The following is a 14,338-nucleotide window of genomic DNA, read 5'->3' on the forward strand; positions in this document are numbered from 1 at the left end:
TTACATTATTTACATCCCCTCCTTTAGGCAAAGGCTTGACCCAATTAGTATGCCAATCATAAGGCATACCTTGTTGAAGTGCAAGTTTGAACATATCACACATCCACTCATGTGTAAAATCTCCTATCCATTTAATTATTTCCGGCTTGATACCTTGAAGATATCTCGCTTTGCGAGTGGCCAACGTTTCAAGCCCATCACACACATCCTCAATAGTAAATAAAGAGGGCATACATGGGAGGGAGCCATAAAATGGCATTTTTCTAGCATTTGGTTGCTCATACAGTTGCCTACAATGTGTGTACATATCCACAAGACTCAAGTGACCAAAACTCTCAACCCGCTTGCCCCTCAAGTTTCTCCAACATCTTCCATATACACGTGCATTTTCTTGGATTTGAAAAAATTGATGATTTACTTTCCATCTTTTTCTCTTCTTTTGAATCATATGCCTTGTATGTATGCAAATGAATTTGATAGTTGTCTTTGTCCAAAGTTGCATCAAGCTTTATCAAGGACTTTTGAGCATCTTGACATTCTTTATCAAACCACCTTTTGCGTAATCTATTGTTGTTGACATGGACATGCTTTATGGAAAAGCATTCTTTGGCACAAGAACAAATAGAAGGCTTACCATTTAGTTTCCAATGGCGCATCATGTTTAGGTTTGTCATCCATAACTTTTTCTAAACCATTTCAATGTACATTTGTACCCGTTTGAAATCCATACATAGTGATAACTTCTCCTCCCTTTCTTTGGCTGAGATTATCATGCTTAGTTGCTTCTCCACATGCAAGTTTAATATATAAGGTTCGATGGTCATTGGCCAAGCGTAAAACTCTTTATGCAATACATGATGGCTTTGGAGAGTAGCATATAGTCAATCACATTATCCCCATTATGTTTTCTATATGTAAATCCATTAGTTCCACTCCACAAAAATACACCATTGTCAATGAGCATACTCATGCTATTGCACATGTGTAAAAGTAACTTTCCATAGTGATTAGGCTCTTTTCCATGCATTGAAGTACGATCATACAAGTGAACTTCTTCCAACTCCCTTCAAATGAATGGCATATCAAATTGTTGAGTATCATGTTGCGATGTTTTTGTGCGAGCATTCATATCTCCAAAGAAAATAACATCACCTTTGTCTTTAAAATAAGCAGCAATGTCCTCCTTTAAACCAAAAAAATGGATGATCGCTATCCATGCAAGCATAAAAAGGGGAATCATGATGAGGAATGTAGCAATCGGCTACAGAAATGCCTGCTCTTTTGGGTGTCATAATTTTCAGCCATACATAAAGTTTGTGCTTATCATCTTTCACAATTGATACAAAATCTTTCAATTCTTCCTTAATCATACATGATATCCCTCCTTGTCCTTTTTGTTGCTTGATATTCTTTGACCACATCAATAAATGTACATTGTAATCCTCCAACCCATTAATCCTTTGTGTATCATGATCCCAAAAGTTCAACAAGACGTACAACATTGGCTTTGCTTGTTAGTTCATCTATGCCAACTCCTGCATTCCATGGATTTCCATTGCAATTTCAAAAGCATATTTTCAATTGTAACTTGGCGTCATAGGTTGCACATTCCTATTTGCTCGATGGACTTGCCTCCTCCTTGAGCACATTTTCTTCATGAAAAATCTCCTTGTTTTTCTTATTTCTCTCCTCATTTTCCCTGTGAGGCATATTTTGTTTCTTAATAGTGCAATATTCATATATAAAAAAATTTGTATCCCTCAAATAGATCCAACTCTTATCAAGGATAATCTTTTGTTTGGTCATTTCCGACATGGTGCATACAATTGGCCATTCTTCCAAGCGAGGAGCTCGTTGCTTACCCACTCTATGTGCTCCATAAACCATAACTCATGACATGTCAAAGTGGGCTTTGAAGAAATCTTCAATAACAATGGCAAGAGAAGGAGATGTCTCTAACTTCTCTTTGGAAATTCCATGAATAACAATGTTCTTGGATCATCACTCCCGTTCCTTCAACTCCTCTACATCCACATTCTCAACATTTTTTGTTTGAGCCATAGCTTGCATGAGGGAGGGATTAGAAACCACATTAGTACCACAACATACCTCAGCGCAAGACTTGTTTGTGCATACATTTTTCATGTTGCATACATCCTGGATCAAGGTGTTAAATTTATAAGGCTATGGTGGATTTAAAAAGACATGCATTCATAATGAAAGGGATGCTTAATATTACAAGATGGATATTCATGTACAATGAGAGTCTTATATAGGCATAAAGTGACAGTTAGCTTCTTGACACACAACCCACCACTTAGGCTTGTAGGTGTCTCACATGCATGAGATGATGGTTGTTGCTTTACATATGGTTGTAGACATGTAAGAGGGGTTGTGCACATAAAAGAGGATACATGGATGAAGATAGGGTTTACCTTACAATTGCCCCCTTAAACCTAGATTCATCCTAGGTATGCATGGATACATCATGGCTAGTTCTCAATGGATACATTGACTCATGGTTCACAATAACATCTTTAGGAATAGGCATGAGTTCACATTTGGATTCATCAAGACGTGGTTCTAGTTGGATGCATCACACTTGGGTTCACATTTGGATACATTTCCAGGGTGTCCACTAGGATTTATAATTAGGTACATTTAAAATATATATATACTTACATAAAGGGTTTTTTAAATGAGATAGTGAAAATTTTCATACATAAGGGCTAGTTTTTTTACAAAATTGCATACATAAGGGGTACATATAATACTTGAAAATATATAGGTAAGAGATTATTTAAATACCTCTTGTTCGCACGTGCTATATGAAATTTTTACATAGTGCACTCCCCGGGGATACATTCATGCATCATGCCATTCATTATGTGCAGCAATGTCTAAACCCGTACAAAGAGACATAGTACCCATGACAAAATTTTGATATTGTGTGTCATAACATAAAATAGATGTGTGTAGATAGAGATAACGATGCTTTTGTCAATGGGATTGTCCTTCATTCATGAAGTTTTTATCGTCGTGTTCCCCTTCATCTTCAATTGAAATTTGTTAGCTTGAGCCACTTTGTCCTTGGATAAGGAGCAATGGAAATGGAGCCTTAAAAGGGCTTTGAACCACTGAATGTTTTGTAATGTATGTTGTGTGTGATCAACCACTCATAAAATTTTAAGCTAGAAGTATTGGACCAATTATGGAACCACATGGAAGTCATTGAATGATTTCTCCACTCCTACGTACATTTGACTTGCGTGCACTTACTTTTAAGAGGCAATATCTGGTGGCCATATAAAACGCATAGTTCTAAACACAATGGAAAGTTCTAATCTTCAAGTATTTACACCAAAATGGAAAATTTAGAGTGCAAGGACTACTCTGGTTCAGCCTGACATGTGCTCTCACAACATTGTGCCCTTGATGAACAATTACTTATAACTTTAAGTGTGCTTCTTTGCTGTACTTTCCCTTTTACACATGACCTATTGACTTGATAAGCAATTTAACTTGATTTATTGATAATTTTTGGATATCTACGTACTTATTCTTCATCTTTCTTTGTTAGAATTTTAGTTAACAAAAACTTAAATTTTAACACTAGATATCTAATGATGTAGAGCTTATTTTTCAAGATACAATGGTTATTTGATAGATTATGACCCAAAGAATATGACCATGCAAAAAAATTAAAACTTCAATGATTCTTTTTTTTATAGATCTAGATCAAAATAGCAAAGATTTCTTAGAGGATCTTGACAGAGTTTTTCGAAACTTCTAACAAATATGGTATGTTAGAGGATCTTGATAGAGTCATTTTGATTTTAATCTATGTTACTATGAATCTTACAATAAGGTCCTCATTAAAAACATTTAAGTCAATTTGAATTAGGATAAGACATTTTTTCACTATTTTTTTTTCACTTGCAACATTAACTTGAGGTGTGCCTCCTTAGGTTTGGTAAAGTAAAAAGCTTAGGAATTTTGACACTTGTCCATCCACCATGGTTTGATCCTACTCTCCCAATCCTTGTTGGCTAGCCGCCAATCACCAAAAGTCCATATCATCACCTCATCTCATCTTCCACAACACCACAATAAACAATCTGACCTCAACAATTGACTTACCATGTCACTTTAGTTGCTAACTCACCCACCATACTCAAGTTCCACCTTGCATACCACCTCACCTTAAATGCCATGTCATCCACCACCTCACATACTATCCATGGTACTTGCATGGCTTGCCACATCACTCGGCACCTCACAAGCCACCAAGCATGCCACATCACCACGTCTCTAATTTATCATCTATCCTTTTTTTCACCGGATCAATCCATGTCACCATTTTGACACGTCATCATATGGCATAGTAGCTGATGGAATCCCATCCACCACCTCATCTTTCCACCTATGTAGTCCATGTCATCAATCATTCACACCACCTTGTCACATAGGTGACCATGTCATCCATGTATGGCCACCTCAACAACCACGTTATTTATTTTAACTTAAACTTGTCTACTTTAAATAATTAAAAAATCAAGATAATTAAACATAATTATTCAAATTCCACTGAAAGTAGATCAATCATGTTTTTTATTTAATTATTATTTTTATAATAGTATAAATTAATATTGTGATGTACTCACATGTGGACGAGAGACTAAACCAAACTGAGTCCCCGTGCATAGCATTGGGCAGCTCCTTATATTGAGCATAGAGAGAGTACATGCCAAGATGGGATTCTGCCAGCATCTACCATGAGTCCTCCCACACTAGGTGGTTGGACACTACCTACACGCCTACACACCACACCTTGGGGGATTCACCATGGAGAACTTACCACACCACATAAGTGTGGGGGAGAGTTTTTTTTTTACAAGTTACATAAGCGTATAAGTTAAGGGCAGGCCCCCAACAATTTATCTCCCAAGCTTAAAAACAAGGGAGGGGGGATCTGACACGGGTTGATTCTTGTAATGATTGGTCATCGACGTATACTAGAACTAGGATGAATTTTGGGAAGCTTTTAATCTAGTCACACATCAAATTTTGCATCAAGCCGGTCATAGATAAGGGCTAATTTACAGCAGGTCAAGGTTGAGTTACACTAACTTTGAATGGGTCAAAATTGGATGAGTAGCCAGAGTGCAGAGTGATCGGGCACATAGCTTGAAAGTCAAACTAACACACATTGAGGGTACATTTAGTTATCAACAGAAGTGGTTCCTTAGAACATTGTGAGTCACTATGCTAGACACTCTTTGACTAGTTTTACTTAGTTAGATAATGTGAGACCTAAATTTTATATGTAAGATAGGGGTATGATAGGTTTTTTCATTGATTGTCGTATAAGCATAGAAAAGGGGGTCATATTCCTTAATATGAGTCGTATATAGGGGTTTTATCAAAGTTGTCCGCTCGCAGGTGGTGTCCTTTTTTGTAGATAAAGTGAATCCCCCGGGCACCACATCTCCCCGCTTAGGGAGAAAAAAAGATGGACATATTTTTTACATTTTTGGGCTAATAATGAACTTGACATGAAGGGATCAACTCCAACACCTCATCCGTCGAGAGTGATCATACAATGACATAGGGGCTAGGGACTGAACTTAGGGGCTAGACTCGACATCATGCCTATCATCATCAGAGCATGGAACTCATGCATCTCGCTTATGCAAACATTAGGTCGATATCCCAACGTAATGGACAAGACAAGGAGGGACAATTGGGCACGATATTTTTGCGACATACATCCATCTCCATAAGGGTTTATATGAGTTTTATTGAGCACAAACTACTGCTTAGAGTTAAGGAAAAATGCCAAACGGAACATGATGAAAACTGAGAAAAACTAAATGAGGGGAAGTTAATGAACTCGGTTTTGAGACCAAATGATTTCTTTGAGGAATCTTATTGAGAGCACCTCCTTTTGTAGATGACTTGGTGGCCACTTTCACTCGCGTTCAGAACGGGCATTGAGTGTGAAACCCATAGAGTTGGTTAGCCCGTCGAAGTTTTGATTTTTCCCTGCGGATCCACGTTGGGCTTTTTCATTTCCCCGGCGGGCCGCCGAGAAAATGAAAAAGCCTGGTAGGAGTAATTATATATAGTAAATAGTGTGCTAACCGCGGTCCTTTAGCTAGGCAAATCCTTGGGGAGTGTATCCGAGTGCCGGGTATAGTCATCTCCTTGTGAACTGACCTAAGGTTACAGAGTCACAGGTCCCTTTTTTGGACCGAACATGATTCTTAATTCGGTAACCACTTCTAAAAAAATTTAACTCCTTTACCGAACATAAAAGTACGAAACCAAAACAATTGAAAATTTAGAGAGTCATGCTCATTGCGGCAAAGCCATTGGTTCAAATGAGGGCTTTAATTGGTTTTAGAAGATTAGCATATATAAATGATGAGTCGATAGTCAAGGGTGGGATGTCCTGTACTAGTGTACTGGCCATATAAAGATCCTTGAAGTCTTGCATTTTTCACCATCATAGATTTGAGTTGATATACGTTGTCACTCCACAATATAAGAGCTAAAATCCTTAATTGGGTGAAAATAGCTTTTATATATTGAATTGGTTACATAAGGGGGCTACAATACTTCACTCGGTACAAGTAGTCCTCAATTGTGTGATTATATTGAAGATTTATTTGCGTTAGTTTATGCATTGGTTTATATAGAGAGTGCATATGTATTATGATAAATAATTAGTGCATAAAATGACCAATCATATATTTTACTGCTTTCATTTTTTTTTTTTGCAAACAACTGACATCATTCAGTGTAGAAGTTGATTATTCTTTGTAGCATTTGAAATATATGTGTCTTATTGTTTGCAAATCAAAGTGGACATATAAAATATAATCATAATAATAATTGCATTGAAAAATTCATACCATTGTTGTAGTTATTATGTTGTGCATAGAGTGTATGGCTGTGTGTGCGCTTGCTCACAACATAGGTGATCGATATATTGATTGACTAGCGTGCATTGAAAATCTCATAATGTGCTTTTTGCTTACTTTCATAGTGAATGGTTTTTTAATATAATAAGGCAAATGTTTTAAAAACTGAATATCTGGTTCATTTGTCTTCACTTTTATTTTTAAAGCAATGGAACAAAATGTGGGCACAAGTGGTACGAAGAAGCCAAAGAATAAAAAATCTCATGGCAAAGAGTGGGATTATGCTCACAACATATGTGGCCGATATATGGACTAGTAATGTAAATTTTGTCTCATAACAAAATCAGGCGGTGCACCACGTATTAGGGACCATTTTCTGGGTAGCATGAAAAAGATTTGTAAGAAATGTGAACATCCTTAGGCACCTACAATTGCAAAGCCTTGAGAGAAGAGCTCGCCAAAAAGGGTGGCAAGAGACAACAGATATATACTATGTGACTGCAACTCAAGAGCTGTCAGAGCCAAATCTTAAATGCACAGATTCTATGGTGCTGCCAACTAACCTTGGAGATCAATCTGCGCAAGGGGATGAAATTTCAAGCAGCGTTCCTTTTAAGTATCACAATGAAGGTGGACTTGATCAAATGCGTCAAAAATCATTACATCAAAGCTTTTGAGTGCACTCTCATGAAGAAGCACAAATTGCACTCAGTGAGTTTGGCCCATGATTTTTAGCTCCTTCTTATCACATGTTTTTTTGGACAAATGTTACATCAAAGTCAAAGAGCGTGTTGGCAAAATAATACTTAAGAATATTTCACTTTCAGGATGCACAATTGTGAGTGATGGCTGGTCAAATGTTCAAAGAAGACCGTTGATCAATGTAATGTTTTGTCCAAGGGGAGAAACGTTTATAAAGGCTATTGATAGTTCTTGTGCAATTAAAAGTGACAAATAAATTTTTGGGGTCTTGATTAATGTAATTAAAGAAATTGGTGCTGAACATGTCATTCAAGTAGTCATGAAAAACGCAAAGAATTGTAAAAACCTAGTAAATTAATAGAGAAGTACTTTCTACATATTTTGGCCAATGGTTGTAATACACACAGCTTAATCTTGGTGCTAAAGGATTGGTGTAGTAGCAAAGAAACCACATGGTTTGCCAAAATAATTGACACAGCGTGTCAGGTTGTGAAATTTATCTTGAAACGACAAAGAGTGCTCAATTTGTATAGAATGTGCATGTTAGTGATGTTGAATCTTCTTGCTGAAACTCAGTTTTGCACACACTTTTATACATTGGAATCACTTCTCTGCAATAAGTGTGTTGTGATTGACACATTCAATTGCACGGCCTTTGATGAATGGCAGCTTGAGCAGAAAGAAAAATTGAAAGATAAAATTATATGTCTACGTAGCGACGTAAGCAAGGTTGCCTGGTGGAGAAGCGTAATGGATGCATACCATGTAATAATGCCTGTTATGTTTGCAATTCGCAACCTTGATCAAAGGGCGCCAAATTTGGGCAAAGTGTGGATGACATGGTGGTCAGTCCAACAGAGTCTTGAAAGTCTCAAAGTGTTGAAAGAGTCTATAGTAGAGAAGGAGTGGCGACTACCATTCTCTAGCAAACAGCGAAGAATTTTGGCCAAGTATTTTCATGCAAGGTGGAAGAGCACTCATAGTCCACTCCATAGCATTGCATACATGCTCGATCTTGAGTATTGGAATTTAGATCTGATGTCCAATACAAAGGTGGTCAGTGCTTTCTATCACGTGGTTAACATGTTCTACTCCAATGTTCAAGACCGAATTGATTGCATCAAAGAAATGAGTGCACTTAGATTAAAAGGATGTCCTTTTGCGTATAATTTTGTACAAGTAATGGCCAAAGAGCAACCTGCATGGAAGTGGTGGATGATGAATGGTGGAGAGCATTACTCTACCTATGTCCCCTTGCAATGAACGCAATGGCACAATGTGCAGCAAACTCAACACTATTTGTCCCCTTGCAAATCGGGCCCGTTGGGTGTTTTTTATTGAGCCACACACACACACACACACACACACACACACACACACATACACACACAATCGTGATGGTGCAGTTGAATATCCAATGCGATGAGCAAGCAAGAAGTAGAGTTAGGATGAAGCACACACTCTCTCTCTTTATCTCTCACACACGGTCAATGACAGCTTAAAACTTTGATTATGATTAAGTTCTCTTTACAAAATGACCTAGGTACGTTATATACTAAGGCTACCATTTAAATCAAAATAGAGTTCAAGGAATCAAATGGATTTGTATTTACAATCTGGAAGTACCATTGCACCTCGGCTTCTACAACTAGAATAAGTACTCATTATAAATGATGTTTTTAACCATAATCCGCATCATTTCATAACTATCAAAAAATAAGACTTTGGTATGGAAATTGAGTTATGTCATGTTGTTGACCCATGGGTCAACACTCCCTTCCTCCGAATTCATGTCGTCCCTGACATGACCTCATTGTCAATGTCGGTGTGGTCTTTGTTGTCGTTTTTCTTTCTTGTGCTTTATGTCCTTCACATCCAAACCCCGAGTTGCAACATCTGTTGTTGTCATTATAGGGCTATTGCTAGATCTAAATTCAAAAAGAAGCCAATCTCATTTAGCTTGACTCTTATCATCATGGATAGATAAAGCTGCAAATTCATCCATTGGAAGTTTTTTATCACAACCTCTTTTTGTTTCCATAAATATGATCACTTTACTTCCATCCATCATTTGCTTCTGTAAATTTGGCAATTTTGAGTATTTCTCATTCTCAAAAATATAAAATCTGTACAATTGAATGACTGTCTTTTAGAGCTTATGAACCAATGACAACTTTGTAAGGATTCTGAAGAAATTGTCTAGCTAAACCTTCTACTTGTTTAGGCCAAGTTATACTCCAATGCTAAGTCTGTTTGTCAGGCCGAATCTAGGAGATAATTTTTATGATTTGAGATTCAAAACCATGTTTGCTAAGGGCTTTTTAATTCTTTGCCTTCTTCGTATCACTTGTGCTGACATTTTTCTGCATTGATTTCAATTTAATACTGCAGACATAAGAACTAGATGTTCAGTTAAAATAAATAATTAAAACTTTTCAATATATATTAGAAAAACAATCACTAAGAAAGCAGTCAAATCTACACAATATGAGATTTGCAATGCACTCTTCCATTCCACATATAGACCACATATGTTCTGAGCGAACATACACATTGCAATGCACTCTCTACATGGCATTATGGATACAAAAATAATATGAAATTGTCAATGAAATTATAAATATAATGATTAGTTATACATCCTCTGCAATCTGAAAACAATAAGACACAACTATTGTCACATGCTACAAAGAATCCTCAACATTTACATTGAAATGATGATAATTATTTGCAAAATACACATGAGAGAAACAATGTCGATGATTGACCATCTCATGCATTAACAATCTTTTAATTATAATACATAATTCACTCCCTATATAAACCAATGCATAAAACAAGGCAATGAAATCTTCGATACAATTACACAATTAAGGACTACTTGTACCCAATCAAGGATTGTAGCCCCCTTATGCATCTAATTCAATATATAAAAGCTAATTCAACCCAATCAAGGATTATAGCTCTCATATTGTGCAATGGAAATGTATATCAATTCAAATATATGATCGTGAAAAATGCAAGAGTACTTCAAGGATCTTTATATACCCAGTACACTAGTACAGGACATCCGACCCTTGACTATCAACTCGTTATTTAAATATGCTCATCTTCTAAAACCAAGTTCAGCCCTTTTATGGACCAATGGCTTCGTCACAATGAGCATGACTCTCCAAATTCTCAATTGTTTTGGACTCTCCAAATTCTCAATTGTTTTGGTTTCGTACCTTTATGTTCGGTGAAAAGTTTAAATATTTTTAGAAGTGGTTACCGAATTAAGAATCGCGTTCAGCCCAAAAAAAAAGGACATGTGACTCTGTAACCTTAGGTCAATTCACAAGGAGATGACTATATCCGGCACTCGGATACACTCCCCAGGGATTTGCCTAGTTAAAATGCCAAAGTAAGAAGAGGTTTACTATATATAGTCGGGCCCACCGGGCTTTTTCATTTTCCCGACGGGCCCGTCGGGAAAACCCTAAAGCCCGGCGGGCCCCGCCAGGAAAATGTAAAAGGCCTATGGGACCCGCTGGGAAAATGAAAAAGCTCGACGGGCCTACCGGCTCTATTGGTTTCTACAGGTCACCATCAAGATCACGTTAACAATTAACGTGATTACGTGATTTTCTTGTGTTAATATTAAAGTTATTAACGTAATCACACGATTTGATTACGTCAGTGAAATCCCTGTTCCCCGCGTCACTAAGGTGATGCCCCCGTGGTAAGCATTGTTTCGTAGAACAACTTACGCACATACTCCCATTGTGTGGTAAGGTACTTTATGACTACCGTGCAGTGTGACAAAAGGCACGCTACCACACAACGTATACACACACACAACACTAAACCCGGGTCATGTGGTGAGGTACTCCACGCCGCGCACTACGACATAGAGCACGCTCCCACACGGCCCCCTCTCTCCCTCTCTCTCTCTCTCTCTCTCTCTCTCTCTCTCTTTCTCTGAAGATAGCTCAAGGAATAACGCCCAGCGGGCCCATTCGGGGCCCTATATATATAATTATGAGGGCTTGCCGGGATTTTTAGTTTCCTCGGCAGGCTCGCAAGGAGAACTAAATAGCTTGGCGGGCCCGAAGGGGAAATATAAAATCCCATTGAGATTTTAGTGGGTTTCTAGGTCGCCCTTGATCGTATTGTTTGTGATCATGTTAAGTGTAATTATGTAAATATGTCAATAAGACCTTGTGATCACACAAAATTTGTGGTAATTACATAAAAATTAAATCCTTGATAAGTGGGCAAGCACCCGCAACCCCATAGATTAATAACCATCAAGGCATATTGACTGGAAACAGTCCTCTCCTTTAGTGCGGCAATGGCCTCCAAGCTCATGCATTTGAAGATAGCTGGGATGAGCACTTTTCAATTTGCTCTTTGGTGTAGCAGACTTTGCCTTCTTGAGAGCGGTTTTCTTCACCTTATTTAGAGGCATGGAAACAAGGCAAAGCTTATGATACCAGGATGACAACATATGCTGATGGTAGCTACTGTGATGGTACATGTTGATGTCCTCAACAGATGAACATGCAAAGATTGTTGCTGTAAATATCATAGGGGCATCATTCAGAACCAGATTGTCAAAGAGCATTAAAGTACGTGAGGAATTTTGGTGCAGGAGCTCAAAATCTAGCTATGGCAGTTGAAGTCAATTTTGGTGTGTAGACATGCAACAATAATGCAAGGATCAATAATTGGGTTGGGGATACAGCTACGACTACAGACAGGTTCATGTTGATGGTGAGAGTAGGTCCGGGAAAATAGAGAGTGGCTTTAACATTAACACAGGCAGAGAGAGAGAGATGAGAGAGTGGTGCTATCCCTCGGAATCGCATAAGGCTCTGGCTACCCTATATCCCATGAGAAGATCCCCATCTTTGGCTTCCCAAGAAAAACAAGAAAGGGTTTTTTAACTAACCCTTGCCAGCTGTCTCCACCAATATGATGTACTCACATGTGGACGAGAGAGTGAACCAAATTGAGTCCCTTTGCATAGCATTGGGCGGTTCCTTATATTGAGCATAGAAAGAGTACATGCCAATATGGGATTCTACCAACATCTACCATAAGTCCTCCCACACTAGGTGGTTGGACACTAGCTACACGTCCACACACCACAATATCAATATTCTATTTATTTGAAATATTATTAGATGACAAATAAAACATTTAGATAATTTTTTTTCAAAACTCAATTTTTGTTTACTTATGTCATATAATTCATGAGATAATTAGTATTCTATCTAAATTGGTTTCCTATAATGGGATTGATGTAATCTTATCAAGATTTACCCTTTTTAGATTACGTTAGGGAGAAAATGTATATAAACCCTTCTTTTGAGTTCACTTCATTTATGCACGAGTGAGTTTTGTAGCCCTTCATGCCTCCTTGATTCAATCACTAGCTATTCTAACACCATTAAGTATGGGTTCATAGTCATGAAGGTCTTGAAAGCACGATAGACAACACAAGGACCCCATACACAAAGTTCAAAACGTGGAAGATATTGCTCTCACAAAAAACTTAGACAAAAAGGTTGAGAATACAAGTATTTCTCAAGAGCAAGATGACATACGGTTGTGCCACATGATCCCATTATCCTCCCTAAGATTGAGGATTCTAAGGTTGTTCCCATTCAAGCATCACCATATGATTGTGACACTTCTTCTCTCCCTCTTTCACCTACTTATTCACCTTCATCCCCTTCCTTGGTCCATGTACAACATATATAGTCCCACCAGTAGATGCAATATCCATTGTCAAACTCACATCTCCCATATTTGGTGCCTTTGGCAAGATTCATATGGTATCTCCAGGATGTGGAGAATTTCAATAGTCCATCGATGCAACGGAGTTGCCTAGTAAATCTCGCTTGATTGCTCTTGGAGCACCCTCTAGAGTTGGCATGGAGGCAAGTGTGGACCCTAATTTACTTCAAGCCTCCTCTTTTGATGATGAGGTGCTCACTTAGTACATCATCCACATATTGGCATTCATCATTGCAGAGATGTACTTTAGTGACATTGATATTTCCTCATGTACGTAGGTGCTTGAACATTTTCTGCAACACCCTTGTGTCATTGAGGCCGCACAACTATCGAGATTTATAGTATGCGAACCCGTCGGGCTATGGAGGCAATTGCACATAGTGTCAAGCACTCCTACATCACACTATCCAAGAAAGATTATAGAAATGCACTTGTAGCTCATTGTACACTCGCCGTAGTGGTGGAAGCTACATCCATCACAGGTACTTCTCAAGCCACTTCTCATTTTTTGTCTATTTATAGTCCCACGTTGCATGCAGCATGCCTTAAGAGACAACAACTTGATTTGGGACATATTGAGGAGATTTGGGCGAGCAATTGGCATGCTCCATGATGCTAACACATTCTAGATTGACACATGAGGGAGCTCATATGTCGATTTTGGGAGGAGAATTTTCACACCTTGCCAAACTTCAAGAAAGCAATTTGACATAGGGTTGGCCAAGCGATATATAGAGCACGGTGCTATGATTCGTAAGATTACACAGAGTCACATCTTTCATGCACTCGAGGATGACCACCCCAAGAACACAATTGATTAGTTCCCTTTCAAGGCATGCACGCCTTGATACGTTCAATTTATGCACGGGAGAGAGAATTGTTGTTGAAAATATCATGTGCAGTTTTAGATAATGTATGATGTGTTG

Source organism: Adiantum capillus-veneris, chromosome 17 (assembly GCF_014529385.1).
Source record: "Adiantum capillus-veneris isolate H3 chromosome 17, ASM1452938v2, whole genome shotgun sequence".
Classification (NCBI taxonomy): Eukaryota; Viridiplantae; Streptophyta; class Polypodiopsida; order Polypodiales; family Pteridaceae; genus Adiantum; species Adiantum capillus-veneris.